We start from the raw sequence: 8,596 nt of genomic DNA, 5'->3' as shown, positions 1-8,596 counted from the left end.
TGATCCCAATTGATGAAGAGGAAATTGTGGACCATGAATCCACCTCTTGAAGTAAGGATCTCGTGGGCCATGTGAGCCCAATCTATGTAGTTGAATGAGATATGAGCTTATTTTGAGTTTTAAATAGATTTACCTAAAAAATCAATAATCTGTTAATGTGGCATGGGTTGCCAATGAAGTAATGCCACATGGGCCGAAAAAATGGTCCTTAACAAATATATAGAGACATACTTTAACCCAAAATGCGTAAACCCTATGGGTATGTATTCAATTATGTTATATTAAGTCATCATTCTTCTCATCAGTATTCAAGACCTCTCCATGGGCTATGAACAAGTTCTACTCGCTCCCTCTTGCTTAATGAGCCTTTCACTGTACTAGTGCATCCATACACTGCATGTCTTTTATCCTTCATGGGAACCTCGCACCTCACCATTGTCTAGCATTATTGGTAGTAATACTCCTTTGTTTGGCATTTTTCAAGATCATTTGTGTGGGTTTTATGGGCTTACTTGGTATAATATACTGTTCTTACTCCAACTACGAAAGGGACCTACCCTACTTCATTTGCGAAAGGGTTTCAAGTACACACACCCCATTTCAGCTCCAATTGTGAAAGGAACCTTGATAACCTTACTACCTTTGCCCCACACCACCATGGGCTCTAATACCACTTGTTGGGAAGATAAACACCTCATTGTTTTCTAGCACCATTGGAGATAATACTCTTTTGTTGGGCCTTTTCCAAGATCGTTTATGTGGGTTTTATGGACTTACTTGGTGCAATATATCATCCCCACTCTAACTACAAAAGGGACTTGCCTTACTCCTTTAGCGAAAGGGTTTTAAGTACTCACACCTCGTTTCAGCTCCAAATGTGAAAGGAACCTTGATAACCTTGCTACCTTTGCCCCACACCACCATGGGCTTTGATATCACTTGTTGGGAAGATAAACACATTGGGGAGCTTCCTTGAATAATTAATATAACATATAAAGACGCACTTTAACCCAAAAGGCCTAAGCCCAATGTGTATGTGCTTAATTATGTTATATTAACTACTCATTTTTCTCATTATTATTCAACGTGGCACTTTACTCACATGTGTAATCCAATAATCTCTATATGTAATTTTTTGGGGAGGCGTATTGACGAAAGACTGTATTTTTTTAACTGAATTGTTCTAAGATATAACAAGTGGAGGAGAGATATTTGAACCCTATTCCCTTTATAAAGAAAGCCCAATAGTACTACTAAATTACAAGGCTTTTGACACTTTTTTTACACTCCTTTTAACAAATGTTTTGAAGATGTAATATATCCTTGCTCTTCTAGCTAGGTAATAAGTTCTTCCCCCATTAATCTTCATCCTGCTACTTGGAGGGTCCGTGAATTGGCTTGGAAATTGTCACCTGGGGATTGATAGTTGACTCATGGACACGGAAAATTATTAAGTACTCCCGGAGTATCATAAATGCGTACTCCTTCCTCTCACATGAATGGTGGGTCCCACCATGAATTTAATTAGTGGGACCCACCATTCATGTGAGAGGAGAGAGTATGCATTTATGGTATTCCGAAAGTATACAATAATTTCCCCATGGACACTTACATTGCTAAATTTCTAACTCTTGTGCATGGTTTTCATATGGGTGCAATATTTCCAAATTATATCTTGATAGGAAAAAAGAGAGGAAAAAATATATAGAGAGGCAAAGTAGAAGTAAGAGAAAGAGAAGGAATTTACATTATTCGGTTTAACAATGACCTATGTCTAAGAGGAAAACCTTTGATGACTATATGCTTAGTGTTAACACAGTTTTGTATAAAGAACAAAATATGTAAATGAACAAAATAGTCAACAAAAAGGCCATTTAAACATAAAAAATAAATTTTTTTAATCATTCGTATTTATAACTTATTCAATCCATTCCATAAAAATAATTACTAATTTTATTTTTCCTAAAATAAGATATCAAAAAAATATTGTGGCCGTGGGTTCCAGTTAGCTCAACTGGTAAAGTCTCTGATGGTTGTATAAGAGATCTGGGGTTCAACCCTTGCCTACACCAAAAACTGATTGGTGTCTTGGTCTGATGATAAAGAACTATCATCAGGTGTGGACGCCATAGGTTGAAACTCTCTCAAAAAAAAAAAAAAGATACTGTGGCCATGAATTCTCTTAATCACTATTTTTTTTTTCATTTTTTTAGTTTTTAATTTTAACCCTTTTTGTCTTTTGGCTTTTGCTTGACTCTTGAGTTTTCATTAGTGTATTTTTTTTATTATAAAATATATAGTAGATGTTTTTTTATACCTATGAGACTGTGACATATTGTGAGGGTGCCTTTTTCGTGACACTCAGGCCCAAGGATCCTGGGCCTAAATGAAAAAGGAGGATTTGGTGGACCAGGCCTTGACTCACCGCAGCTAACGAGCTGTTTAAGAATCAAGTAGGATGCAGAGAATACTCCTGACAATATAAAGAAAAATGACAAACAAGGATATCGAAGAGTGCCAAAAAATTAACAAGGTAAATTCAGAAGGAAAGAAACAGGATTAGCAAAGCGATAAAAAATAGTGCTGCGGGGATCCTGGGAAATATGAAGCAATGTTTCATTAATTCGTTATCTGTTGGATTACAGAAAGCTCACTAGGACGTGATACAAGGTTCAGTCAAGCTCAAAAATTGCAGTCTTGAATGGCTATTTCAGCCTTCAAAACTTGCAAAGTTTGATTCTCGTTGAATCCGAGTAGGTGCAATAGTGGCTTTTACAGGATACCGGGAAGCAATCTTTGTTTTTCCCTTAGTATTTTTTCTTTCTACACAGATTTTCTGATAGTTTTTCCTAGAGAATTTCTTCTTTCTTGTGTTTCTTTCTTTTTTTCTCGCTGCTCTCTTCACAACCCATCCCCTCCTTTTATAATGGAGTTTTCTGGGCTTCCCAGGGAACCGTTGGTTCCCCTGTTTTGTTCTTTTGCAAACAAAGCATGTCCTGTCCCCATCGTCTCAGTAAGTCCCTTTTCCGTTTTCTCTCATTCTTTCCTTCTTTCGGTTCTGATTCTTTTGAAAACTTCTGGTTGGCTATCCTCTTCGGGACGTGCTGAGATATGCCCTTCTCGGCATCCCCATTTCTGGCGTCTTCCTCTTTTCCCTTTTCTTTCCTATTTGGGCGGAATCCTGTTTTGCCATTTTTGAAAGTCGTTTGTTATCATTCTTCTTCCCTGTCCTGGTTCCCCGAGGCCTTTTCTGTCTGTGCCATGAGAGGTCGCTCGTGTTTTGCTTTTATTTCTTGTTTTCTTCTTCTGTCTTCTTTCTGTCGATCTGTCCCAGTCTTCCTTTTTCTTTGTGCCTGAAGGGATCCGTGCTTATTGATGGTTCCTGAGGATCCCTGCTTCTTATACTTTGCCGTGGTCTTCTTTTTTTTTCGGATGCTTCTCTTTTTCTGCGCTTCAGGATCCTCTGGGCCTTTCTTTTATTCCCTCATGGGTCTTCCGTATCTATTACTTTGGGCTTAGCCTGAATTTTTCCTTTTGGGCTTGACTTGTTCTTCTTTTTTGGGCTTGTTTCACTGTGACCTTTTTTTAGACCTCAACGCATATACACACTTGCGTGGTGTCCATTTACCATTACACCATGTTAAATTCTATGCAAGAGCTCTAACACACACACACTAAAAAATAAATTAAAAAAAAGAAGAAGAAGAAGATAAAAATGAAGAAGCAATGTTTCAACCCATACGGCTCATCGTTTAATTTCTTTACATTTGAGAGGGGGAGACTTCACAAAAAGGCAAAAATTCATCAAGAAATCATTTTTTCTCTCTTCAACCAAAAAAGCCACCACTATTTTCAGAAAACAAATCAGTGCTTCTTTGCAAAGCTATGAATACCGTTTTGGCATTCGTTTCAGTTTCTCTATTAGAGCGTTTCGATACCGTTTTATTTATTTATAATAAACTTGTTATTTATTAGTTATTACTATTATTTATTTAAATAATAATATAAGTTAATGAATTTAATGTAGAGTTTTAACTTACAATCAATTTTCTAATAAACTGTTTTTTTTTTTCATTAAACTGATCAGATTACTAACATTAGTTAATTAAAAGCAAACATTATTTGGTTTTGTTTTGGATACTAGTTCTAGTATAATATTTTATTTTTTATTTTGACCTATAATGAATTAACACCTCAACAATTGTGAAAATATTGTGCCAATTTGTGATGTTAATATTTTATTATAATGTGAAACAATGTGAATTGGACAAATAAAAAATAATATAGCAAATATACTACAACTTTAAGCAATCACAAAAAAAAAAAAAAAAAAAAAAAAAAATCGGCCAGTAAAATAGTGAAAGTTGAACAAACCAAAACTATTGTAGCGAAATTACTGTAATATATAGAAATATATATATATATATATATATAGAAATATACATTGCACTTACAATGTAAATTTATATTGTAAACACATAAAAATTAGCAAATGTTGTACACATTTGCACAATTTGTACAATTTTTTTTCTTTTCTTTTTTGCAAAGGTATATAATATTTGTTATTTTTTGTGTGTATACAATGTAAGCTTACATTACAAGTAGAAAGTAAACATATGAGGATTCTTAACAAAAAAAAAAAAAAATCTCAAACCAAGTTGGTGAACTTGAAGAAATAAAATTTTTTAAAAAAAGGGGAAATAGGCAACTCATTATACGGAAAAATACTGTTCATGACCTTATTAAATGTATATAATATTTGCTACTTTTTGTGTGTATACAATGTAAACTTACATTACAAGTTCAAGTACAAAGTAAACATATAAAGATCCATTAAAAATTAAAAAAAAAAAAAGTTAGTGAACTTGAAGAAAAAAAAAGGGGGGAGGGAATGGTAAGTCGCTAAACCAAAAATATTGTTCATAACACTATTTATGAGTCTATTCACTCTTTTTATATATAGAAAAAAGAACATATATTGATGATTGAAAAAAAAAAGTACATATTGAACAAACCAAAAGTACTATAGCTTTTATACATTCACTCAACAAGTGTCACAATATTTTCACAAAATATTTATTTTCAGTTGTGGTTGGTCACAAGTTTCATATTTTATTATTTTATGTTGACTTATAAGAAATTGACACCTCATTAATTGTGAAAATATTGTGAAATTTATTGTGTTAGTATAACAATATATATGTGAGTTCTTATAAATATTTAAAAGAAAAAAAGTACAAACGGAAGACTGAAAATTTAAATTAAAAAAAAAAAAAAACTGTAGCTACTGTAGCTACAGTGCCACTTGAACAAACCAAAGTGGCACTGTAGCAATGGTTCAAAACTATTTAAAAAAAAAAAAAAAAAGTGAATACACCAAAGTGGCACTGTAGAAGCATTGGCCCTTTTTATATACCTAATAGAAATAGATAGAGATATGCGGAATTTCCAACATAGGATACTTCCAAGAAGTATCCCATGATTCCCATGCACTCACGGGACTACTTATCACTTTTTCTTTTGGAAGTCTAGTACTCTCCTCTCATTCTCTACCCTATTCTCAATCTCATCTGTCTTCTTCTCTCTCTTCTTTCAGCATACCCTCCAAGTGGGGAATTTTTGGCATTTAGCATCAATTTTTTCTAACAATTTTATTAATTGTCAAGTTTTTGAAATTATTTTATAAATTAGCATTTCGAGTCTTAGAGACTCTAATTTGGTGACAAAACTTAAGCATTTAAGACTCGAGTTCCAATACTAGTACACAACAGACGTGGAACAATGTTTCCACATGAGACGCGAGTTCTATAGAAGAAGAAGAAGAAGAAGAAGAAGAAGATGTGGAAAATGGCTGGAACTCGAGTTTTAGATATTGTAGAAATTACCCCACTTGAAACTCGAGTTCCATATTGAACTCGAGTTTTAGGGTCTCGAGATACTAGTTTGCTAATAGTTTGCAAACTTGACAACTTACTATTTAAAATGTTCCATAAATAATGTTAAATGCCAAAAAAAACCCCTCCAAGAGGACCAAGACCAATCCACTCAAGCTCACTTTTTCTTTGGTCATTGGGAATACTGGCAGTAGCTCTTGCTTTTATTTCCCCTTCTCACTCTCTTTCTAATTATTAGACCCATAACCTCAAAGTCTCTCTCTCTCTCTCTCTCTCTCTCTCTCATATTCAAAATTCTAATACTGATTGAATATTCTATATTGACCGAAATTAACTGACACATCCTAGAAAGATGGAATGCTCGAAACACACCGGAATGGGCCGAAATTCTATTTGAGGTGGAACAAAGGGTGTTATTGTTCCAAGTTGCGTACTAGTACGAGATTTTCCTACTAAAACGAAACAAAATTAAGAACATTACCTTTTTGTATATGTAATTATGTATTGGTGCCGAATTTCTCTCTCTTTGGATAAAATTTAATAGAATGAGAATGGGAGGTTTTGTTTATCATATTAATGAAAATGTGGGGTTCAAATGGTCACAATCAAAAGTATAAGGTTTGATTAATTACCAGAAGTATGTATAACGCCATATAGTCTGTTTGGAATAGAGGGAGTTGGAGGGAAAAGAGAAGGGAGTCCATACATACAGTATACTTTTTTTTTTTTTCAAAGGATTTTTAATGACGAGATAGGTCTTAAGTCAGGGGTGAAGGGAGGGGGGCGAGGGTGGGGGGGGGGGGGGAGCTGCCCCCTGAACTTTCAAAATTTTCACTAATTTTAATATTATATTGAACTAAAATATCTTATTTGCCCTCACCCTTGACGCAAAAGACAAAATTTTTTTTTCTCAATTCATGTAAGCTTTTTCTTAGTAGACTTCCACTCCTACTACAACTCTAATATATAAAACCAATGGGTCACACTTAGTAATGATTAAAAAAAAAAAAAAAGAACAACCTCTACATTGAATAGGAGTTAGAAGACAGCAACCTAATGGAATTTTGAAAACAAAAACGTACTACAACTCTAATATAAAACTATGGGTCCCACCTCGTAATGATTATAAAATAAAAAAATAAAAAAATAACAACCTACTGCTACACCTACACAAAACAGGAATCAGAACTAGCAGCCTAATATGACTCTAAAAAAGAAAAAAGGTGTATATATAATGTAAACAAAGCGCGCCTCCCATCAAAAAGAATAAAAATTTCTTTTGATACTAGTCTCTTTCAGTTTGTACCTCGGAGAATCTGTGGAGTTTTTAAATGCATTTAAGCTGGGTTTTTAAGTTATACGTTCAAATATTCACAGGTATGCATACTCTTAATACTTTTTCTTTGATTTATTTAATTTTTTGAAGAATCAAATTATACGTTTAAACTGTTTATATTTAGATGGATCTCTTGATTTGACTATTCTTAACCATGAATTTATAATTCAAATTATACGTTTAAACTGTTTGTATTTATATTGGTCTCTTAATTTGATTGTTCTTAACCATAAATTGGTAATTATTTTTCTTTATTTTAATGATATGACATATATATTTGTAGTTAATTGAGATTATGGAGAATCTTGATCATAATAATGAGTCTGGATCAAATCCTAAATGAACTCGTTGGTTGGAATATAGCATGACGAAAGATGCTGCATATTGTCTATATTGTTATCTTTTTTGACCTAATACTGGTGATCAAGGAAGGGGAGACTCATTTGTTACTAAAGGATTCAGAATTTGGAAAAATAAGGAGAAATTATAAAATCACGTTGGGGATCACAACATTGCACATAATATAGCTCAAAGAAAATGTGAAGGTTTGTTAAACCAGAGACAAAGTATTCAAACAGTTATAAACAAACAATTGGATGTTGAAAAAAGGGAATATTGAACTCATTTGAATGCATCAGTGGATTGTATTTGTTTTCTACAACGGCAAGGATTAGCATTTCATGGCCATGATGAATCTAAAAACTCCAATAATCAAGGAATTTTTCTTGAATTATTTTGGTTTCTTGCAAAGCACAATGAAGAAATTGATAAGGCATTCCTCGAAAATGCTCATGCAAATCATCAAATGACCTCTCTTGATATCCAAAAAGAAATAGCAAATGCTGCAACCGTCGATACAATAAATGCTATTATTAAGGATATTGGAGACTCATTATTTGCTATTATAGTTGATGAGAGATGCTACATTCACAACATTTTTACAATATTTTCACAACAAATCATAGGTGATTAGTTGTTATTGGTTCAAATTTGAATCTAACAGTAAGATTACTTTTTTGCCCCAACAATAACATCCAATAACAACCTACCACTTAAGATTTGTTGTAAAAATGTTGTGGACATATCATTTCTCTATAGTTGATGAATCACATGATATGTCTACTAAAGAACAATTGGCAATTGCTTTGCGTTATATAAACAAATTGGGACATGTGAATGAGCACTTTTTAGGCATTACACATGTTAATAATACAGCAGTAGTGACACTAAAGAGTGCAATTGAGGAAGTATTTAATAAACATAGCTTAGGCATTGGTAGATTGCGGGAACAAGACTATGATGGGGCAAGCAACATGCAAGGTGAGTTAAATGGACTAAAAAAACTCTTATTTTGAAAGATAATCCT

This window comes from Quercus lobata, chromosome 9 (assembly GCF_001633185.2).
Source record: "Quercus lobata isolate SW786 chromosome 9, ValleyOak3.0 Primary Assembly, whole genome shotgun sequence".
NCBI classification, from domain to species: domain Eukaryota; kingdom Viridiplantae; phylum Streptophyta; class Magnoliopsida; order Fagales; family Fagaceae; genus Quercus; species Quercus lobata.
This window is presented reverse-complemented; position numbering follows the sequence as displayed.